Genomic DNA, 24514 nt, shown 5'->3' with positions numbered 1-24514 from the left:
TGTTGAACATACTTGTAGTTGATTAGTTTTGGGCCAACTGTTAGTGTCGATTTCAATTTACTGTGGGTTCATGCCAGAGAATACATGCTTCAATATAAAACATCATTTCTTTCTCTGCTGATACCCCATAAAACTGCTTTCCATTGATCACATTACTCTCCTCACTCAAATAGCTCATGGATTTGTTCAACATGAAGTAACAACCCTGCCTGTCCTTTATATACTCCATAAGCAGTAAGGTTTGCAATACAGTATTATGAATGTGTAATGTGGCCTTCCTGGAATGGGGGTCTTTGCAGGTCCTATCTTTTAGTCTTTGCTTTACATATCTGAGTGACTGAATTGTTTTTGTTATTCTTGATGTGTATGTTTAATGTACTATTGCTATCATCATATAGAACATTGGAAAGTAGAGGAGAAAAGCTTTGCCCTTTTTACTGTTTTACTAACTCAGTGCCCATTAACATTTGGCATATTTCCTTCCAGTCTTTTTTCTTGCACACTTGTGATTTTTTGAAAAAATTGTCCACAATTTTTTGGTTTGGTTTGTGGTTTGGTAACCACGAGACAGAAAATTTGATAATCTTTTTTCACGTAATGTTGGATCTTTATTTTCTTGTCCTCCAACATAGTCTTATATTAAAAATAAAACCTTTTGAAATGAGATGGATAGATACTTTTCTCTATATCTCTAGGTGAGTATAGCTTAAAACTCTGGACTTAGGCATCAAACAAATATAAGAGGACAAATATAAGAGGTAGAGAAAAGTACGCAGACTGGGTAGGGACCTCAGGACCCAGGGAATGATACAGAAAAGTGTTCTCTGGATTTTCTTTTTTTGCCTCATACATCCTAGAAACTGAGTGCTGGAGAAACTGGGGTCCTGGAAAAGCTGATGTATTCAGACAAAAAATCTCCAAGGGAAGATTGCTTTCTCTAAGAAAGGGCAGCCTAGCAAGAAAGAAAACCTTTAGACACTGGTTACCAAATACCACAAGAAAAGAGCAGTCTACTGCCTTATTAACTGAGGCTGTATGGGGGGCCTTGACTTCTACTCTCACCTAGCTGGGGTGGTGTCAGAGAAGGCTAATTAGGGACCTGGGACTTTTATCCTTACTGGGAAATAATGAGCACCCACATCCCACACGTCTTGTACTGTCCACTGCCTGCCAGAGTGGTCAGATGCCGAAGGACCATCCCTGCCCAGCAGGAAGGAGGGTTCCTTCCCTCTTCCTGGGTGTCAGCAGAGGATGAGGGGGACACCTGGACTTGACTTCCACCCAGCAGAATAAGGTAGCATCTTCTTTCTCCCTCTGGCTTCGTATCAGAGGAAATCTGCTAAAACAGAAGATTTAAATAAGATCCGGAGTCTTATAACACCAAATATCCAGGATTCAATACAAAAAATCACTTCAAAGAACCAGGAAATCCTTGAATGAGGAAAGACAGTCACAAAATATCAACACCTAGATGACTAAGATGTTAGAATTTTCTGGCAAGAATTTTATTTTATTTTTTTATTTTTTTTTTCTGGCAAGAATTTTAAAGCAGTCGTTATAGAAGTGCTTCAATGAGCAATTTGAACATGACTGAAAAAAAAAGTAGAAAGTCTCAGCAAATAAATTAAAGATATAAGGAAGAGCCAAATGGAACTGTTAGAACAGAAAAATACATTACCTGAAAAAACAAAAACCAGACCAAACCAAAAAAACCAAAAAACTCAATGGTAAAATGGAGGCAAAGGCAAAATGAATAGTAAAACTTTAGGATAGAATAATAGAAATGACCTAGTCTGAACAACGAAAAGAAAATAGAATTAAAAAAAAAAAAAAGAGCTGAGAGTTGGACTAAAGCAAAAGATCTGACATTCATGACATTGGCATCTCAGAAGGAGAGGAGAAAGAAGGTGGAACTGAGAAGGTACTTGAAAAATGCTAAATTTCCCAGATTTGACAAAAGATAAACCTACAGATTCAAGGTGCTGAGTGAACTTCGAACAGGGTAAACCTAAAGACACCCATACCAAGATACATCATAATAAATCTTCTGGAAACTAGGCAAACACAGAATCTTGAAGTCAGTGAGAGAGATATGACCCTTACTTCTAGGAGGGAAATGATATGAATGACAGCATATTTCTCACCAGAAACCATCTCCATGGCTGGAAGGAGGTGGTGTAATGATTCTAAATGCTGAAGCACAGGGTCAGATAATCCAGGATTCTCTGCCCCGAGAATGTATCAGAACAGAAGGGAAATAAAGATATTCTAAGGTGAAGAACAACTGAGAAAATTTGTTACTGGCATAACAAAACTTCTCTAAAGGAATTGCCCTAAATAGAAGGTAAATGGAAAAGGTAAAAATGAGCATTAACATGACCGGCTTTCTTTCTCCTCCTGAGAGTTCTCAATTATGTTTAATGATTGAAGCCAAAATGATAACACTATTTGATGGGTTTATTGAAGGATGTCAGGGCAGAAAGTATTTAAAACTATTGTTTTATTAACGGCAGAGGGTGAAAAGGATTAAAAGTGGAGGTGTGTTATTCTATATGTTGGCAAATTGAACACCAATAAAAATAAATTTATAAAATAAAAAAATAAAATAAAATAAAAAAGACAAGAACTAAAAAAAAAAAGTGGAGGTGTGTGAGTAGGAAAGGAAATATAAGGGAGATCTCATGGTGAGTGAGGAGTTCTCTGACTGCAGTGGTGCCCAGGGGACTCCAGGCATGTGACAACAAGGTGTAGAACTGCAAGCACATAGTGCACTTCTGTGGATTTCCTGGTTTCGCTGTAGTTTGATATAATTACAAAACATAAGGTGTGACCATTATGGAAATCTGGGTGAAGGGTACATGATACCTCTTTGCCCGATCTCTTAAATCTCTAATTTGGAGAGTTAATAATTACATATCATGTGTCTGATTATTTCAAAATAGAAAGTTTTAAAAAGTGAAAGGGATAGTGAAAGAAAAAAACAAATATGGATGCATCCCTATTAAGAATTTCATCCAGCAACAGTGTGAATCTTTAATGGGTTATGCTGAATGAAAGAAAGCATGCAAAAGTTTATGTATTCTGTGATTCCATTCATGTAATGATCTGGAAAAAGCCAAACCTTAGGGAAAGAATCTGAGCAGTGGATTTCCTGGGGTGGAATTGGCTACTTGAGGGAAATTTTGGAGTGATGGAAGTGTTCTCTATCTGGATAATGATGGTGATTACACAACTGTATACATTTTTCAAAACTCATAAAACTACCTCCAGAAACTCGGTATTATTTATTATTATTATTTATTATTGTTATTTATTAAAAACAAAAGTGTCACAACATACTTAACCATACACATAATAATTGAATGTTTGTGTTGTTTTTTCATTTTTTTACTGTCCAAAACAGTGCGGTCACAAACACCTGTGAGCAAATCACTTTGTTTCTCTGGGGACTTTGTATTATTTCTGTGGACTGTATTCCCAGAAGTTGTGGCAAGGGTGGATAGAGAGGAGTAGAGGATAAATATTATGAACACTTTTATAGCCTTTGAAAAATAGTTACAAAATTGGTTCCCAGAAATGCACTTTCTTGTAATCAGTTTATGATGCTCTAAGAGGGTCTGAAAGTACTTCTTTCTCCACATCCTTGTGGGCAGCAGGAGCTTGACTGCTACTGTCAGTTGGTTCTATTTGGTTCAGATATCTCTTCTTGAAAATTGAAGGGTTTGTATTTACTCAAGGCTTTATAATTACAGCATATAGGATTAGCTGGGCAGAACTGAACCCACGCTATTTACAGTTCACTAAACATTCCCTTAAACATTCCCGCACATGTATGACAAGCTATAAATACTATTCATTTGTAACTAGAGTGTGTGGTTCTGGTAATTACCACCAATTTTCTTCGCCAGAATATTGGTGACATCCGTAGACAGGAGAATTAGGGAGGTGTCTCTATCCTGGTCCTGGGATGAGATGAGCCCCTCCTTTTAATCTTTATTCTTTGCCCTCTGTTTCTCTGTTATTCTCGTATTGTCTTCTTGTCCCATTCAACTGCACATCCCTTCCTAGTTTATGTTTTAATGATCTCTTAATTTTGGTTTGGGTTGATACACTAGATGAATTCTATGTCACACATGTGGTTAATTCTGTCACGAACTGCTCAAAATACTCATTGTAGGATCTAGTATCTTCATCTACTCTTTTGCTGTGGTTGCAGGGATACTTTTCCATGTTTGCTGTTGTTGGGTATATGATACTTCACCCTACAGGGGTGTGACCTCCCCTAATACTATTATTACAAAATGGATCTGCTGCAGTGGCTATATTTTGGAGTGCTTTGTGTCTGCACAGCAGTGACAAGCCGTGTTTTATAGATCTCCTGGCATTTGGCTGAATGTAAACAATTTTGGGGTAAGCATTACCCTAAAAAAATACCCTACTTAATGAGAAGCCTACTCCCTTTTAACCTCCTCTCTTGCCCTGATAGATGAATATGTTTTTACTTTACCCTGTGTAATTTAATTTTCACATCTCTCTCTGAAGATGATGCTGACACTCCTGTTTTGTACATACATAAGACTACAAAACCCTTCTACATGGGTGCTACCGCTAGAGGTGATCCTCTGAACAATGTATGACCCAGCTGTGCAGAGGTTTGGCCAATTAGGCTTCACTTGTATCCAGGAGAGATCTCTGCTGCTGTTCTGCTCTGGCCTTGCCTCATTGCCATGCTGGGTTTGAACTCAAGACTCTTGGTTTCCATTTCTTCTTCCCTCCACTGTAGTTCCTTAAAGTATCAGCTCCATTCTGGGCTTCTGGGGATTCTTCAATGAATAAAACAGATTTGTGCTCTTAACAATGTTTACATTCTAGTGAGGGGAGAGAGAGACAGGCCATTAATCGTAAACATTATAGATTACTAAATGATGTTTGATGTGAGAGGTGAATACAATGGAATATATAAGAGTAGAGGAGCAGAGGGAGTCCTCAACAGTGTTGGGCTCTGCAATTTTAAAAGGGCTGGTCATGATAAACTTCGGTGAGCAAGGGACAGTCTTGATGTCTGTGTGGACAGCATTGTAGGCACACGACACAGCTGGTGCAGGGGACCTAAGGTGAGATGCAACCTGTTTGTGGCTGAGTGATGAGGGACAGAGTGGGAAGAGCTGCAAAGGGTTGGCAGGGAGGCCAAACGCGGAAGGGCTCCATAGGCTACCGTAGGATGTAACTGCAGTGCCATTCCTCTCAGCTACAGCCAAGTCGATTTTTATGAGCAGCTTTATTCAATATTCTTTACAAGAAAATCCTCACTTAACCAGTCAGTATGGCTTCTGCTGGCCAAATCCTGCTGCACAAATATGCTAGAGACATTCAATCTCGTTTCTAGCAAGACTTGGCATAATTTTGAAACTGTTCAATCAACCCAGTAAATATGAATTAAACATTTATGGTTGTATTAAATATTCGAAAGATAGGAACCAAAACAGTCTATCAAGTAATTGTACATATTTGTGCATTTACAAAATGCATATTCATGAGAGCTATGTAAATATATATTTAGTCATTTCCTCTTCCATGTGAAGAGCCACGGCTGAGCTACAGATGGTAACTTTCTTGCATATAATTATGATAAACCATTTTGGAGTTGTTCTTAGAAAAAGATCATTGTCTATTTGGCCATTCCATGAGTTTAGTGCTCTTAGAATTGGGGAGAGGAAAGTTCTAGAACATGCCTGTCCTTGTGGCAGTCATTTGAGAAAGAAATGGCAGTTGTCCAGCAGATAAGTACCCTTCTGTACCAATCTTGTTCCCCACAGAAGTGGCTCTCATACTTTTTTCCATCAAGAGTCACAAAAGGGAAGATGTTTTTGTATAGGGCACACCTAGGATTACGTGCAGCTCTGGATAGTCCAGTGGCAGCTCCACCCTTTCTCTCCCACTCAGAAGGCATATTGGATGCTAGCAGTGAGAATGATGATATTTTAGGGTCAATATTTAATTCATTCTAATTTATTCAAAAACATGTCCAACGTTAGTATGGTATCTATTAATAGTAACATGACTGGCACCCTCTCACAAAATGCTCATGACAACTCTTCTGGATCCTTCTGTCACATCTAAAGACTCTTTGGATAAGAAGATTGCTGAGAGTGTACATATTCTAATTTTGTCTTTGTTTAAGGTCTGATGTGAAAATCTTTCTGGGAATTGAAATTTTCTAAAAGGATCTCTATTTCCTAAAGTCCTGATAATCTTATCAGCACTTGCCAACTCATTCACTCAGCCAAGATTCTGTGAGGCCCTCCACTGTTCCTCATTTATTTTGAGGAGATGGAAAAGTGGGAGAGGAGAGAGAGAGAAGCTGAGTAGGAGATACAGATGAGTCTCCATGTCCCTGAAGTTTGATTAGCTGGCTCCACCATTCTGTGTTCTTTTTTTTAATAATAAATTTATTTTTTATTGGTGTTCAATTTGCCAACATACAGAATAACACCCAGTGCTCATCCCATCAAGTGCCCACCTCAGTGCCCGCCACCCAGTCACTCCCACCCCCTGCCCTCCTCCCCTTCCACCACTCCTAGTTCGCTTCCCAGAGTTAGGAGTCTTCCATGTTCTGTCTCCCTTTCTGATATTTCCCACTTATTTTTTCTCCTTTCCCCTTTATTCCCTTTCACTATTATTTATATTCCCCAAATGAATGAGACCATATAATGTTTGTCCTTCTCCGATTGACTTATTTCACTCAGCATAATACCCTCCAGTTCCACCTACGTCGAAGCAAATGGTGGGTAAGATGTGGTTTATGTATACAATGGAATATTACTCAGCCATTCTGTGTTCTTGAGAAAACTAGGGAGGAAAAGAAATGGCGCTAGCATGTACAGACACTGGCTGTCACTGGTTATCGCTAGGTGGGGCTTTAGCCTAGTTAGCTGGACTGATACTTAGGTAAACCTTGAAAACTCAAGATGAGTGCAGAAATAGACAGGGCAGGGTTAATGTCTCTTGGATTCTGTCTTTTAGAGACAAAGATTTTGATTTAGTAATAAATTAGCAGTAAGAAACAACCACTGGATTGGGTAGGCTATGTGGTTACTCAGCTTGAGGTAGCCTTTCTGGATCTTCCCATCTCACTCAGAGCAAAAGCCAAAGCCACCCTCTGTGATTTGTGTCTCTGAAATGTAGACTTCATCTCTCACTAGTCCTCTGCTTATTTGTTCCCCACCCCACCAACCTCCTGTCACTCCTTGAAGCACCACGGGTCCTTTGTACCTGCTGTATCCTCTGCCCAGTGTGCTCTGCCTCTCATTGTGGGGCTGCTTCTCTTACTTCCTTAAGGTCCTTATTTAAAAATGACCTTCCCAGTGGGGTCTTCCATGACCATCCTATGCAAGATTTTAACTGCTGTCTCAACATTTCATTTCTTGTTCTGATTATTTCTTCTAAGCACTTACTACTATCTAACACGCTGTACTTATTTATACCACTTAGCACCTGGCTCCCTACTGCAGTGCATATTCCACAATGGCATGGGTTTTTGTCTGTTTTGTTCATTGCTGTATTCCCAGCATCCTGAACAGTGCTGGCCACATGGCAGGATTCAGTATTTACTGAATTAATCAATGACAGTATGCTTAAAAACAAGGAGACTTCATAGAGAAGCAGGAGGAAGAAGTATTGCACAGACAAGGGACCAGATATTGAGGGGAGGGGAGGGGAGGGGAGAGGAGAGAGAGAGAGAGAGAGAGAGAGAGAGAGAGAGAGAGAGAGATGAAATGCTGATGGGTTTTCTGAAAACTTTCCAGTTCCTACATTCAATTTCTAGTGAACCTGGGTTTTATTTTCTTTCCGTGGTCTATTCTCATAAAATTATCCTTTTCTTAAGCTACCTTAAGTGGATTGGTCTTTACTGCAACTGAAAAAAACTCTAAGCAAAAGGAATAGAATCAAAGTAGGAAGCTTTAAATGTTTTCTGAGCACACAGGATGCACTGGTGGATGGGGTTCCCACGCAGTGAACAGTTTTGTGGGTATCTCTCCCAGATAACTAGGTCACAGACAACTGGTGTTTCCCCATGTGGCAAAGTGGAGCATGCACAGAAATCCCTGCCTCCTCTCTCTTTGCTTTTCAAGCATTACTGAATGCCTCCTAATGATTTCATCTGCTTGGAGGTCTGCTGGGTTTTCCACTTTCATAGAAGGTGGTGGTGCCAGGGGCTGATGCATGCTCTGACTACTGACTTGAAACATGCTTTGATGAATTAGTGCAACCCAGCCAGCCATTTACTTTAAATTTTACCCTTGATTCTTCCTCTAGCAAACAATTAAGGAGCAGCAGTGGCTTCCTGCAGGGGAGACCAATGCCTTCTGTCCTCTGCGGAAACAGCTTTGGCGTTCTTCCAAAGAATGAATGGCATGGACCAGGAGTTCCAGTTTCCCTCCGCTTTCACGCATCCAAATAAATAGTTACATGCATACAATAAAATAAAATAAATTCAAATCATAAACAAGGAAACCAGGCTAGGTTACTAGAGTCCTATGACTTAACTGGGGGGCTGGGAAATGCAGGAGGCCAAAGACCACCAAGAAGTCACATGAACAACTGGACCCAGTGGCAAGGCACCATGTCTTCCACCTCGCTGGGTGAGTAGCACAGACCAATCTCAAAAGCTCCTGAGTAAGAGGAAAATGTCTCTTTAACAGTATTAAGGGACAATTTATTATGTGTATCCTTCCAGGGAAGCACAATGTCAGTGCAGGCCCATTGCATTTGCATTATTTCCAGACAACAGCAGCAGCAGAAAAGGACACTGATTTATTTCAGAGCAAGCACAGGTGAATTTAATGTCTCTTGGGACTGAGCCAGGGAAGACTTGACCCGCTCTAGGCTCTTAAGTGCTTGAGGGAGGACAGCAGGTTTTTGGAAGGGTCCCATTGGCCTCTGGCTAAATTCAGCTTCCCTGAGCCTATGTTCCTAAATCACCTGGTTAGAAAAGCCTTGCAGAGAAAAGGGGATGGAAAAAATCCTGTTTGGGAATAGAAAATCTGGTTCTGGCTTCTTTGGCAGCACATATACTAAAAATTGGAATGATACAGAGTAGATCAGCATGGTCTCTGCCCAAGGATGACTTGACACTTGTGAAATGTTTCATATTTTTAAGATGGAATTCAAATAAAAACAATAGATAAATAAATGAGTAAATAAATAGATGAATGAATAAATAGAAAATCTGGTTTCATGCACTGACCTAGCTAATTTCTTTCTCAGTGGCTTGGGCAAATAATTTAGTCATTTAATTTTAATTTTAATTCTTTAATTTTTTTTATAATTTAGTCCTTTTAAGGCTCAACTATTTCTTTATAAAAAAGTCTAAGAACACTACGAGGATCCAGTAAGCAAATGTATTAGAGAGTGCTTTGTGAATTGCATACATGCCATTGTCTGGAGCTGACATCAGTTTGGGATTTCTAGCAAATAGCTTTATCCCAGAAAAACCAAGGAGAGGATAATCACAATTACTCTTTAAACCTTGGCATTCAAGCATTGTAGAATCTCAAAAGGTCATGGTGGAAAGTCTGAGATAGCTTTTCCCAACCTCTTGTTCAGCACATGGAGAAACCAGTTTTTGGGAAGAAAGAAGACTGAGCATCATAGGGGATGAGGTGAATCTTAATGATCTCTGCTCTCTGTTCCTTATCACTATGCTTCAGAATGCCATGTACACAGTAAGAGCTCAGTAAATGCTGATAGAAATGATAGGATTCACTCACTGTCAAACACAACCGGTGTTGTTGACAATGGCAGGTTGGAGTTTTTCTCTTTAATCCATGTTCCAGGTATCTCTTCTTTCAATGTCGAACCTGGCAGAGAATGTGTTTGCTGGTCACTTGAGTCATCCTGAAAAGGAACACGGCCCATATAAGCCAGCAACATCCTGGTGAAAGCCACTAGCTTCAACTTCTGATGGCAATTCCTTGAAGCCATAAAGAGCACATCATTCTCGTTAAACCATCTTTCAATAACCATTTTAACACACATAGCTGGACAAATTTACAAAATGCTGCTCAATGCATTACCTTATTTAATTTCCTGAGCAATCTGATGAAGTAGGTACCATTATTTCCATTTCCCAGAGTAAGAAATTGAGGCTCTGATAGTCTATATGACCCGTTATTGATGTACAGACATTGCCAGGACTGGAGTTTGATCCCAAAACTCTGTTACAAGTGCATTCCATCAATACTACCTTATAAAATATCAAATAGGCATTCTTTCCTTCTCTTTCTCCTTCCTTCCTTTTCCTCTCTCCCTCTGTCTCTCTCTCTTATTTCCCATGAATTCTTATTAGCATGGTGCTAGGTACCGTGAGGGACACAAAAGCAGAACAACAGGACTAGAATAGCCCCTGTCTTTGAATAGTTGACAGTCTACAGAAGAAGAGGACCTACAGGTAAAAACAGTAGTTCCAAATACAGGTGATCTTTGCTAAGTACTAACCCTGATTAAGTAGAGCCTGAAAGGTGAACTGACAAGCACCTCACTGCCTGGAAGATGAAGAAGAGAGATAATAAACACCTGTCCAGGGCACCACTGTTGCCCTCCTTTATTTTATTTTATTTTATTTTATTTTATTTTATTTTATTTATTTTATTTTTTATATTTTATTTATTTTATATTTTATTTTTTATTGGAGTTCAATTTTCCAACATATAGCATAACACCCAGTGCTCATCCCATCAATTGCCCCCCTCAGTGCCCGTCACCCAGTCACCCCCACCCCCCGCCCATGCTGTTGCCCTTCTTCTGGAAAAATTCACTGAATCCCAGGCTGCCCCATTCATGATATGTAGTCTTTCAAAGTCCATGCTTTCACCTTCCCCACTCTCTTTGGTGTGATGAATGAAAGGTTGGTGTGACGCATCCAAGTGGAATCTGCAAATCGCTGATCCTTTAAAACCTACTTTTGTAAATACCAATAAAACATGTCTCAACACTTTTTCCTCATTCAGGGAGTTCATTCAACCAGGAGCCCTGGAGGAGGGAAGCTACTCCCTATGAACTGTTCTTTCAGGGCTCTCATCTAAAACTGAAACTCATTTCTGTGCTCTTCCCTTTTGCCTGCCTTGCTTTGATTTTGAGTCAATTAGTCTATAATCCCTTCTGGTTTCCCCTCTTTGTCTGCCTTCATTTTGTCTAAACAGCAGAATTGGTTATGTTTGCCAAATGAATTATTTCACTCCAAAGGGTGTCCAAGACTGGAAATAATACCCCATAGGCACTAGGTAACTATTTGTTCAGTGAAGAAATGAATGGATGAATGAAGGAATGAGCAATGGTCAGGTTTAAATACTCTTATCATTTACCAGTTGCCTGACTTTAAGGAAAATATTTACCTTGTTTGTGCCTTAGTTTTCTTTCTTTGCAAACGGTGTGCCGAAGATTACAGAAAAATCTATATTTATGTGCTATACAAAGCACCTGTGATTCATTATAGTATTCAAAAACTTGTAGCCACGATGATTATCATTATCACTATTAAAGGGACCAGAATGTGACCCGATTGCTACAAGAGGAATGTTCCTGTAGGGTGAGGAGGATAAGGGGGATAGTTTTTGTGAGGAGTAGAGGATTTAAACAAGCAGAACAAAAGGTGCAGGGGAAAGCATCTCAGCCAGTAATACTGGGGTAAGGGAGGAGGTCTGAAATCTTCTGAAGACAAGAAAGATAAGGTGAAATGTGGGGAGCTAGGCAAGGCTGTAGAAAGAGGTGAGGGGATGAGGAAAAGTATATGATCAAATGGGTCCCTAAAATTAAGTTGTTAGTGATTATATATTATGTGGTTATGTGCCACCTAAATATGGCAAAAACTGTGTCCAAGAAGGGATGCTGGTGCCCAGTGACATACAAGTGGTAAGGGTTAGAGCACTGGAGTATCTGACATGCTGTAAGGGCACAGAGGGAAAAGGATGGCACCACCTTTGGCCATCTTGGAGAGGCCTCATCATGAGCACTAGCTCATCAAGGATTCCTTCCTCCTCTCTTGCTCTCTCACTTGCTCATTCACTTATTTCATATATATTCTTGAGCACCTGCTTATTTGCTAGATGTAGAGTTAGATGCTAGGGACATAGCTAGAGCATGACAGACTCAGTCATAGAACTTTGAGTTCAGTAGGTGATCTGATGTTGATGGGGGCAGATGCCACTCTAGGCAGAGACAGTGGCATGACAAACAGCATGGAGAACTTTCAAACAAGCATGGGCTTTCACAAGTAGCCCAGTGGGAATGGCGGGGATGTGCACAGTCCAAATGTCCTCTGGGGTTGAAACTGACACAATATGTTAAGCAAAGGAGCAGATGCAAGATGGTAAACAGGGAGATTCATGTTTCAGAAGGAAGCCTCTGCTGGCAGGTGGGATGGAGGGGAATGAGATAGCCCTTTTAGAGAAATAGTGATGGAGATTGTGGAGGGCTTCTGGCTCTGAACTACAGAGTCAGATGGTGAAAGTGAAAGGATGTTGCTGGATGCAGAGATCTCCCCATAGTCAGGAGTGAAGGAGAAAGCACCAGGCACTTAGTTGGAGGCTGGGGAGGGCCCATGAGTCCCTGAATGGGGCAGAAAGGAGCCTAGGGGTGGGGAGGAGACAAACTTCAATGTGACAGTAATTGGGGACCTTATTGTGACCAGCAGGACTGATGGTCTAATTCTGCAAGGTGGAAACCCTAACATTTCCCCCCTGCAGGGATTCACCCTGGACCTCTGAGAATAAGGGGTGGGTTTATTGATGTCAGTTCCATTCTTTGTAGTAGAATAACTTTATGACATCTAAAAAAGAGTCAAACAGTCCACCTAGGGCTGAATTTGAGATTCAAATGACACTGGATGTTATATTATATGTTGGGAAATCAAACTCCAATAAAAAAATATACATAAAAAAACCAAAAAGCAAAATGACTTTGGATGGAAAAGGGTGGAGATGAACAGAAAGTCACTCAAAATTCCACATGTAAAAATAAAACAAACACGTGTTGGGGCACCTAGGTGGCTCAGACAGGTAAGCATCTTCCTTTGGCTCAGGTTATGATGCCAGGGTCCTGGGACCCAGCCCCGCATCAGGCTCCCTGCTCAGCAGGGAGTCTGCTTCTCCCTCTCCCTCTGCCCCTCCCCCTGCTTGTGCTCTCTCTCTGTCTTTCTCAAATAAATAAATAAAATATTTTAAAAAAGAGAATAAAACAAACATGTCTTGTTTATTACCACTTTTGTGAAATCTCTTCCACCCAGTTAAGGTCTTCTTGTGCCAGAGGAAGCGGAGTGCAGAAAAGTCAATGCAAAGAATTTTGTAAAATCTCTGTCCTTTGCTTGAATTTCTTTCCCACTCAGATTCTCTTTTTGTGTTGCATGCCATGTTCTAAAGAACACAGACAGAAATTCCTCAAAGATTTCTTTCTGCCAAGTCCCTCTCTACTCCCACAGCACATTTTACACCCCAGTGACAGTTCCTTAACTACAGACCATCATCATTATTTTTCTTACCTAGAGGCAGCCCTGAACTCTTTTCTCTAGTGGCCCCATCATCTAAAGCAGGGTCCTGCATGCCCCTGAATAAATGAACATTTGCTGAATAAATGGAATGATTAGTGGTGGCTAACATGTGTTATGATATTCTCTAGTACCTGCCTTTTCAAGGGATACTCATGAAGATGTGGAAAAGAGAAAATGTGAGGCAAGGACACTCTTTTCTATGTACTTGTACTCTTCATGTCACTGCCCATTCTGTGTGCTTAAAAGGAAGAATTTGATTCAGACGAAACTGCATGTGGTGTCCTGCAGTGGCTCATAAATTCTAGTTGGCAGAAACAGCTGGGCTGGTTGCCTAAGAATCTCTAGAGATTCTGATTCAGTAGTTTCGGGGTGGACCCTGGAATGAAAAAAAATCTGTACCTCTATATTTATCTCTGTATCTATCTATCTATCTATCTATCTATCTATCTATCTATCATCTATCATCTCTGTGTATCTCTGTATCTATGTATCATCTATCTCTGTATCTCTGTATCTATCTATCTATCATCTATCTATCTATCTATCTATCTATCTATCTATCTATCATCTATCTATCTATCTATCTATCTATCTATCTATCTATCTATCATCTACCTATCTATCATCTATCTATCTATCTATCTATCTATCTATCTATCTATCTATCTATCTATTCATCCACCCATCCATCCACACATCTTTCCAGGTCATCCCAAAGTCTGGTCAGTGCATTGAGAGACAAAAACACTGCCATGGGTGTTTGGAGACACAGGTTGGAATTTGGAGGTCCACCACCGATTAGTAACTGTTACAGTAGCTTATTTTCTTTAAGCTTTTGGGAGCCCATCTATAAAATGACAATAATCTATCTCTCAGGGCTTTCTGGAGATATAATTAAACAACACTTGTAAACAAAAGGGATACATAGTAGGTTCTCAGTTAATGTCAATTTGAACATACATGAGAGAAGGAAGAGCAGGGAAACCAAGATTTTTGGGACAGCTAATAACTGGGCAGGAAAAATAAAGCATTTGGATATTGCTAGAACCTGATGATTCATCTGCTATGTTTTGAATTGCTCGGGCTGTGGCAACATAGAAAGCGGCCTTGCTGGAGGATCCATCTCCCAAGGGGCATGAAGAAATGCTTTTTGGGCAGTTGTCAGTCCAACTCAGAAAGTAATAGGATTAACCCCCAGAGAAGTCAAGAGCTGAGAAATTCATACTGTGATCAGTGTGAGAAGCTCTCTTTGCTTGGGGAGTGGAAGAGTAACCACTCCTATAGGTGCTACTAAAAGGCAGGTCTAGGATGTGGCTCTGGGGAGAAGGATGGATGGCAGATTGGTCTGGTTTGCAGAGAAATGATTAGTCAGGCACCAGAGTCTAGAGAATAGACCTCCACTGTCTGTCCTCACACGGAGCTGCCAATGTCAGCTATAATCATGTGATTTGCAAGGAACAAACATTCTGCAAGCTTATGGCAAAACTGATGTGACTCCGTGAGCCAAAAACATCTATTGTGTGCTTATATTATGCAAATATGGAAGGAACCTGTAGTTATTAATGTGGGCTGGGTGTCACTCTTTTTCTTCCGTTTGCCACCTGTGGAGACTGAGTATGGTTTTTACCTCATTGGATAGAAATCGTTTGAGTTTGTTTTATCCACTAACCATTTTGTTTTGGTTTGTTTTGTTTCTCCTGCACTTAGCACAATGCTTAGGACATAGCAGACACTGAAGATATTTGAAATGGCCCTTTGAGGGGCCAGTTGAACTATGGGCCAGGCACTTTAATTTGCATTATTTTTTTAAAGATTTTATTTATTTGAGAGAGAGAGAAGGAACAGGGGGGAGGAGCAGAGGGAGAGATCCCTTGCTGAGCTGAGATCCCCACATGGGGCTTGATTCTGGGACTCCAAGATCCCAAAGCAGACGCTTAACCAACTGAGCCACCCAGGTGCCCCAGCCAGGCACTTTTAAACCAGCTTATGCATCCAGTGGCATAGTTTATGTGTTAGGAGTTATTTTATGCTCCAGAGTCAACATGAATAGAGTCCTGAAGTCTCAACTCTTGCTGAAACATTGATGAAAGAAAGGCAGGGAACTTAACTATTGGATTTATTTATTTTTAAAGATTTTATTTATTTATTCATGAGAGACACAGAGACAGAGAGAGAGGCAGAGACACAGGCAGAGGGAGAAGCAGGCTCCATGCAAGGACCCCGATGTGGGACTCGATTCCAGGATTCCAGGATCATGCCCTGGACCAAAGGCAGGCGCTAAACCACTGAACCACCCATTAACTATTGGATTTATAATGAAAATACATAGTAACCTTAAAATGAACCTTGATATAAAGTTGGACATCAAATTTGCATGGATTTTGAGATTAAAACAGACATCAAGTCAAAGTCTTTCATGAGCACCCAGATATGCAGGATTCCTTGCATTACCTGGCATTTGTGGTCATTTGTGGCTAGCTATGTAAAGGCAAGGACTATATTTTTGCTCCTTGATGAATCCCTAACAACAAGCACTGTGCCTGGCTTGTAGGAGGCACTCAAGAAAATTTTGCTGAATAAGTGAAAGAATGTTTTCCAAATTATTCGTTGCATGCTTCTTTTCTTGCTTCAAATAGGATGTAAACTCCTGGAAGGTGTGTCCCAGTTATGTTTGGGTCTCTAATGCCTGACACATAATAAGTTCTTGCTAGATGTCCACCTCGTGATTCATTGTATACCCACTCAGCCTAACACAGCTTTTTGCAAATACAAGGCACTATGCATCTTCAGAAGTGATGCTAGCTTTTAGGTCATGGAGAGCTACAATCAAACTGTTAATTTCCACTTTGGACACCTTCTTACTTAACCTTTCTTAGTCTCAGTTTCCCTGTCTGTAGAATAAGGATAACAGTTCCTATTCCTCAGGTAGGATGCCAAGTATCAATGATATTTTTTTTTGTATGAAATACTTTTCACATAGCAAGTCTTTAGCAAATGCTCATCCTCTCTTCCCTGTTGCTTCTGTCCTATTTCTAGACATTTGTTTCTGTGACTTGAATGAGATTCAAAAGGACTAAGTTTTGGTTCTGGTTCTAAGCTTTAGCTCTGGTTCTGCAGAATGAGATTCTTACTTGGCCTAGTCCTAAGAAAATCCCTTACAGCATTTGAAGTTTAATTTTTCTATCAGCCAAATGGGTATGATACTTGCAACCATTTTCTGCTGGCATTCTGGGAAGAATGAGATCATGTCTGGAAGGAGACTTGAGCTTTGGAGTTGAAAAATGCTATATAAATTCAAAGCCCAGATGCACTATGATATTACTCCCCAATGACTTCTTGGATTTTTTAGATATCAGGAGTCTACCTGACCTGCAGACATAGTCATTAGTTCTGTCCCTTTCTTAACAACCCTTTGAAATAATTTGAAAGCATCCTTGAGTGTCATTGCTTGGCTTTGCCTCTCCCCTGCTTCATTGCTCTGAGGTTGGAGGTTAATTGTTTTTGGGGTGAGAAGAAAAGTGAAGCAATCCCAGAGATAATTGTCCCATGGTCAGGACATCAGGGTTCAAGTACTGACTCTAACTAGCACTGGGCAAATCAATGACTCTCTCTGGGTCTGATCCAAAAGTAATGAGGCTGGACTGGGTAATATTCCAGTTCCTAACCAGCCTTAAGTATGTAGACCAGATGCCTGTCAGAAGAGTTTAACAGGTAGGTGTGGAAGTAGAATAAAAATGGTGGCAGAGCACAGACAGGAGAGATTCCTCATTAAGAAGGAGGTTGTCATGAGCATTGGAGAAATGGAGGGTGGGAGGAGCCATGAGCAATCCAATTCGGCAGGGCCTTGAAATCCAGGCAGAGAAGTTGAGAACTGGTACTACATAGGCTTTTCTTCTTCTAGGAGGCAATATGATGATCCAGAAAGAGCAACAGCATGGCTTTGGAGCCAGGGTGACCCCATGGCCTTACCATTAATTAGTTATGTCTTTGGGCAAGTTATAGCATTTTCAAACTCTCAATTTTTATTTTCATAAAATGGCAATAAAATACTCACCTTATGGAGTTGGTTTAAGAATTAGGTGGTATAGGGCAGCCCGGGTGGCTCAGTGGTTTAGCACCGCCTTCAGCCCAGGGCCTGATCCTGGAGACCGGGGATCGAGTCCCACGTCGGGATCCTTGCTTGGAGCCTGCTTATCCCTCTGCCTGTCTCTCTCTCTCTCTCTCTCTCTCTCTCTCTCTGTGTCTCTCATGAATAAATAAATAAAATCTTAAAAAAAAAAAGAATTAGGTGGTATAGCACATGGGAATACAGTGGGTCTTCATTATTCATGGATTCTGTTTTTGTGAGCTTGCCTACTTGTTAAGATGGACTTGTGACCCCCAGATCGAGACTGGAGGTGCTCTCACAGTCATTGATGAACATGCACAGAGTGGCAAAAATTTGAGTCACTCAACACATATGTTCCTAGCTGAGGTCAAACAAGGAGACCGTCTGCCTTTTTGTTTTAGCTCTCACATTGTAAACAAGTGTCCTTTCTGCAATCTATTTAGTGCCAAGTTTTTTTTTTTTTTTTTTTTTTACATTTTTATGCTCGTTGTTGGTGACTTTGCTGTTTAAAATGGTCCCCAAGCATAGTGCTGAAGGGCTGTCTAGTGTTCCTGAGCACAAGATGGCTGTGATGTGCCTTCTGGAGAAAATACATGGGTAGATAAGCTTCATTCAAGCATGAGTTATCCTGCTCTTGGCCGCGAATGCAATATTAATGAATCAACAATATATATATTAAATAAGATGTTAATAAGGAGATGATGAGCAGTTGTTTAAAGACAGAATATTTGTACCAATTCTTCACAGGGAGATTTTATATAATGAGTTAATGGCTAAAACCATTAGGTAAAGCTTATGTGTACTCATATGTGTATTTCCTTGAGTGCATATTTGGGAAATTTATCAACAACATTGGTGAAAAGTGTTTTCTCAGGCAAATAAACTTTTTAAAAAAGATTTTCTTTATTTATTCATGAGAAATACAGAGAGAAGAGCAGAGGCATAGACAGAGGGAGAAGCAGGCTCCCTGCGGGGAACTCGATGTGGGACTTGATCCCAGCACTCCGGGATTATGTCCTGAGCTGAAGGCAGACACTCAACCACTGAGCCATCCAGGCATCCCAGGCAAATAAACTTAAAATAAACTATTTAAAAGTGTCCTTCAAGACTTTTGTTCCAATACACTTGTTTTATAGATGAGGATATGAAAGCCTAACAGAGCGAAGTAAGTTTACAAAATACACATTCATTTGGTTTTCTATTTGATGCCAGGGCCAAGACAAGAAACTGCATCTCAGTTGACAAGCAAGCCCTTATGGATCTTCCACTATATTGAAAGCATTGTAGTTGCTGCTGGGATGAGCGAGAGATGCAGACTGTCTAGATCCTTTGGCTGAAAGGATAGTGTTGTTATTTCCCATTGCAATGGACAAGGAAATGGTTTGGAAGATGAGGTTAGAGAGGAGTGGAAATGAGTCCTGACAGTACAAAAAGAGAACTGGCTTTGAGTTCAGACAGATTCTACTATGACATCGCTGTGCGATCTTAGGCAAATCATAGATCCTCTTAGAGCCGCAGCTTCCTTACCTATCAAATGGTGCTAATCTACTTTATAGGATTGCCATGGATGTTAGAAATGACAGATGGAAAGTATCACGCACATGGGAGACGTAAGATAAATGACTACCATTGCTTTGAGTATGAGTGTGGTTTTAGACCTTATGTCCTGGGCAATCAGATTGTTGCTGTGAGACTAACTGCAGATCCACAGCCTCTTTGTGATTTTCCTAGTTCTGCAAGGGCAGTGAACAGAATGCTACTCCCACTCTCTCCTGGCCAAAGGTGAACTGGGGAGCAGAGGAGGTTGATGTGTCTGCCCTTTCCCAAAGTAGCAAAACCAAGATGAAAGTGATGCATCTTCCATGGGTTGGCTCTCCTCCTTCCCTGTGGTGGAGCAGATCTGCCACAAGCTAGATGTTATAACCCACTTGCACTAACCTTCAAGGAAGCTCAAAGGCACTCTGGCTTTAAAAATCTTTATGGAAATTTTTTTTTTTCCCACTCACTCATTCTCTTTCCTCCTGTTCCTTTTAATTTGATATGAAAGGTTGCATAGATGGCTTATGATTCCTTTGTGTGTGTGTGTGTGTGTGTGTGTGTGTGTGTGTGTGCTTGCAAATTAGAGGCATAAGCACGTAGGTTGTACTTACAGCCAGGAAAAGTTCTTGGTGGATGGAGACATCAGCTACTTTATAGGGCTGAGAACAAGGTTTCTTCTTTTGCTGTTGATGAAGTTATTAAATTTCTGTGGTATTTTTCCCCCTTACAATGCACAATAAGGTGTTTTACTATGTTAGCAGCCAAGGTGCTCTTCGCCTCAAAATAAAATGATTGGTGTGAGCCAGTGGAGGTCTAAGTGAATATAAATACATCCCTTTCATATCACTGATTGGCCATGAGCATTTTTCTGCTCATTATCCAGGTAGTACAAACATACAACAGAAACAATTTTCATGGGCTTGGGTGGAAAGAGAACTTATTAAAGTATATTAGCTTTTTGGATCTCTGAGAGGCTAAAGAGTCAAACTTGGCAGCTCTATGGACAAGGACCACATCCAAACTATATCATAAGAATGCACCAGCAGTGCATTCATCACTGCCATTGAGCACAGAGACCACAGCTCACATCCTGGAATTGGGATGCCAGATATCTCACCTTCGCTATTCCTCAAAGCCAGCCATGACTGCCTTCTCTAGCCAAAAAACGATTTCCATCCAGCATCTCCTTTTTCACCTTGATCACTTCTCAGTGAAATTCTCATAGGGGCATATGATTGGTGGGGCCGAGGTTAAGCATTGCAAGGGACAGTGGGAAGGATGTAGAAAATTTCTCATATATGGGAAACTCCAAATATCAACTATAGTTTTCAATGCTGGATAACATTCAGGAAAATCTGGGAAAGGTGCAACTGCTGCTTGGGTCTGCTATTAGAATAAAGACCAGGGCTTCTCACCTTCAGTACTCTTAAAATTTGGGACCAGATGATTCTTTGTTGTAAAGAGGTGTCCTGTACATTGCAGAATGTTTAGCAGCACTCCTGGCTTCCACCCACTAGATACCAGTATCACTGCCCTCTGTTGTGACACCAAAAATGTCTCTGGACATTATCAAGTCCCCTGGGTGGCAAAATCTCCCCTGGTTGAAAACCACTGCTGTAGATCATGATACGTTTAGTGCACTGTGTGTGTATCAGTATGTATGTTTGTGTTACCTTATCCTAGGAGCATTTTGGGGAAAGATGAGTAAGCTAGATATAAAAGGCTACAGGAAATGGGACTGAGGGAGGGGGAGTTTTCAGAAGCCCACCACTTGAATATAAACATCAGAAGTGTAAGGTTATGTCTGTTTGTTCACAGCTCATGCTCTACCAACTGAGCCACCCAGGACCCCTCACAGCTCAGTTAGTTCCTAGTGCCTCAATACTTATTTGTTGAATGAATGAAAAAATTAAAATCCAAGTGTTTTTTTTTAAAGAACAGGCTCAATTTAGATATTCTGTTCTTTCATTATAGTAGAGTTTGGTTCTGAAAGTATAGTGACTCTACCTCTAAGGTGTGTACAGGCCTAAAGGTAGCAGCAGCCAAATGTAGAAAGCCCAGATGTCAAAACATCCTGGATGTTACACACTCGGTACTTCCAAGTTGTTTAACAATGGGCACACCCTACTCTTCCTGTTTCCCTGCAAAATATGCATAATATGCATCCTGATGCATCCTTTAGCTAAATTTGGGCAACCTTGGTCAAGGAGGATGCTTGGCAGTCCTAGTACAATCAAGAGCCCCTCGTTGCCTTTTAACGTTTATATTCAAGCTGAATTGAAATGTCTTGAGGACTTCAGGGTCTCTTTATTTGTTGATTACACATTTACTGCATCAAATGCTGAAGATTCAGCCATGAGCAAGATAGGCCAAGTCTCTATCTTCGTGGAACCTGCATTCAGGTAGTGGACAGAAATAATTCATAAGTAAATGCATAAATAGAATATGTCCAGATAACGCTGAAAATGAGCACTAGAATAAATTTTCAGGGATAGGGTGATGATGAGTGGGTAATAAGGAAGAAAGCCCAGGTGGGGAAAGTCTTTCTGAGGAGGCACCCTGAGAGCAGTGACCTCAAGATATTGTCTTCAACGTTTGCCTCTTTCTCCTTCCCTGAATCTTTAAGAGTAGGAGCAGGATGTGTGTGTGGAGGGTGAGGAGGACAGAGCAGAACCAACTGAAGGGTTTTGGTGGTCTTCAGGAAACCTCGGGGGTGGTGGTGGCATGCCTTTCTATTGAGAGTCTTCAGGAACTTGCCACAGTTGGTCTAGTTTTGAGCTTTCCTTTTTAACGTTTTTTGACTCCTAGATCCTTTAGAGAATCTGAAATAAGTTAGGGAAACTCTCTCCAAAAAACAAATGAGATTTGGATGTCCATGAGCTTGTTGAAGCCCATCTGTAGGGAGCTTCCTTTGTTCCAATATTAAAAAATTCTGAGGTAATAATAATACTAGTTTAGCCATTTATTATAGCACAAATATATCAGGTGAGGTGCTAACTACTTTATGTGTTATTCCTGTCAAACCCCACAATGACCCTATGAGGTTGGTAGTATCACCATCCTATTCGTAAAGGAAGAAATGAAGGCAGGGAGTAAGTGAAAATTTCCCCAGAGTTACACAGGGATTAAATGTCTGTCTTATTCCCTTTAGCAGTCTTAATAATCTACTAGGAAATATTTTGGTTGAGGACTTAGGCCATCTAGAGATGTGGATAGATCTTGAGACACCACTCCAGGAAACTGTGATAGCAAATCTCCAGGGTGAAGATGATGTCTCCTACCTCTTTATTTACCTCAGCACCTATCCCAGTTGCTGGTGCTGTGTGAGCACCCAGGGCATTCTTTGCCCTGACACGGGGGCCATACCTGTGCATGTTGTCACATGCAGTACCCTACACGTGTTACTTCGAACCAGGCACAATGGAAGTGTTAGATGGCACAGCTGTCCTGATAGTAAATGATATGATTGCTGTGGCTTACAGACTGCGTATGGGACAACAAGAGATGACGTTAACATTAGAGAGGGACTATTTCACAATGGGTAAGAGGCTTTAGAGCAGGGAACCCAAACTCTATCAAGGACCAAGTAGTACACATTTTAGATTTTGAGGGCCAAGAGGCAATGCTGAGAACTGTATGTAAAGATTTATATCACTATTTAACATACATTCATTTAAAAATATTAAAAAATATATTTTTAACTCACGAGCCATAAAACATTTGGAAGGTTGGATTTGGTCCACAGGCCAATATGTAGTTGACTGATTCTGCTCTACAGCTAGGTTATCTGAGTTCATATCTACCCTGACAGTGGGTGGATGGATAACCTTCATTGGGTTATTTAGCCTTTCTGTGCTTCAATTTCCTCCTATGCAGAATGAGGGTGGTCATGACACCTACTTTATAGAATCACTGGGGGGATTAAAAGAGTCACTATATACTAAAAGCAAATAAAAGTTCTTGGTTCCTCATCAAGTTCATATCAGTGTGCATATTATTATTCCCTGATTGTTTGATAAAAGGTGTATCCCAAGACATACCAGTGCTTTGGAATTCTTGCTGGGGCATGGAATTTTTGCTGTGAGAACCAGTGTAGTATGACCCTGGATAGCTTACTTCAAAAAGTCTCAAAATTCAGAAAATGATAAATATATTAATATAGTTCAGTTGCAGGAGTCTTTATTTTTCTTTTATCTCTCAATGTACAGAAGGAAAAATAAATTCAGGGCTCAGTGAGAAATGTGGTGGGTAAGTTCCTCCATGAGAAAAATATTGTTTCAATCAGTCTCTCTCCCCAGCCTCCCTATTCTCAGTGCTTTGGGAGCACTGGGGTAGGGACGGGAGAGGTATAGGGGACTGACACTATCTGTAGGAATGGCAGGGGGATAACTTTATGTAGCACTTCTTACTTCTCAGAGTTCTACTAGATACTTTAAGAAATAATCTCATTTCTCCATTACTGTGCACAGCAGCTGGGAAGGACAGGCTTAATTAACCCTAGATTATTGGTGGAGAAGTAGAGAAACAAAAAGGAGATTGAGTTTACGTGGCCAATAAGTGGCAGAACTGAGGTTTGAATCCAGGTTTGCTTCATTACTAAGTACCCAACTCTATGCTGTTCTTAGGGTTCTATGCTGCCTCCCTGGGCAGGGGCCACAGGATCATGCCCTCAGTGGACAGTTGTCTCTGGGCATCTGGGCTCTCCACTCCAACCATGCCCTTTAATCAAATGAAAGCAGAGTCAAATCCTCCAGTGCCTTGGACTGTATGAAGGCTCCAGGGACTGGGGATAGAAAGGAGAGAGCGGGAAGAAGACAAAATTCATCTTAGAATGGATTAGTGCCTAACAATGAACCTCAGTGTATATGCTCTACTTTCAATGAATCCCATTCACCAAGGTATCAGGATGACTTTCCTTAAATATTTGAGAATATCATTTTAATTGCAAAATGATATTCTATTGTATATGTATATACCATGATGTGCTTGAAGAAACCTCTTTTGCAGGGGGTAATTTTGACCAGATCCAATTTTATGTTAACATGAATACTGTATGATAAATTTTCTTGACTATATTATGTGTATTTTATTATAGGCATGAGTCTTAAGAATGGCAAAGGGAAGATTTTGCTTTGTCGATCCATGTTGATGGTCTTTGTGTTTTGCCAGAGGTGTTGCAGATATTTTGCTGTTTAACTGGTGTACATCTTCATTTATAATTTGCATTCAAGAATGAACACAAATCCCTCAAATTCTCCCCACCCCTTAGAGGGCCCTTAAAAAGGGGATAATCTTTTTTTCCATATTTTCAGTGGGAATAGAGA

General features: G+C 40.6%; 1 non-coding gene across 1 annotated transcript; it reads left to right on the top strand.

Annotated features, from left to right (window-relative positions):
- Positions 1-9047: 9047 nt before the first annotated feature.
- LOC119865528 lies at positions 9048-9157 on the top strand. Its single transcript, XR_005369129.1, has one exon. It is a non-coding gene; the product is annotated as a U6 spliceosomal RNA (small nuclear RNA).
- The last annotated feature ends 15357 nt before the right edge of the window (positions 9158-24514 follow it).

The sequence above is a fragment of the Canis lupus genome, chromosome 13 (assembly GCF_011100685.1).
Source record: "Canis lupus familiaris isolate Mischka breed German Shepherd chromosome 13, alternate assembly UU_Cfam_GSD_1.0, whole genome shotgun sequence".
NCBI classification, from domain to species: Eukaryota; Metazoa; Chordata; class Mammalia; order Carnivora; family Canidae; genus Canis; species Canis lupus.
This window is presented reverse-complemented; position numbering and strand designations above follow the sequence as displayed.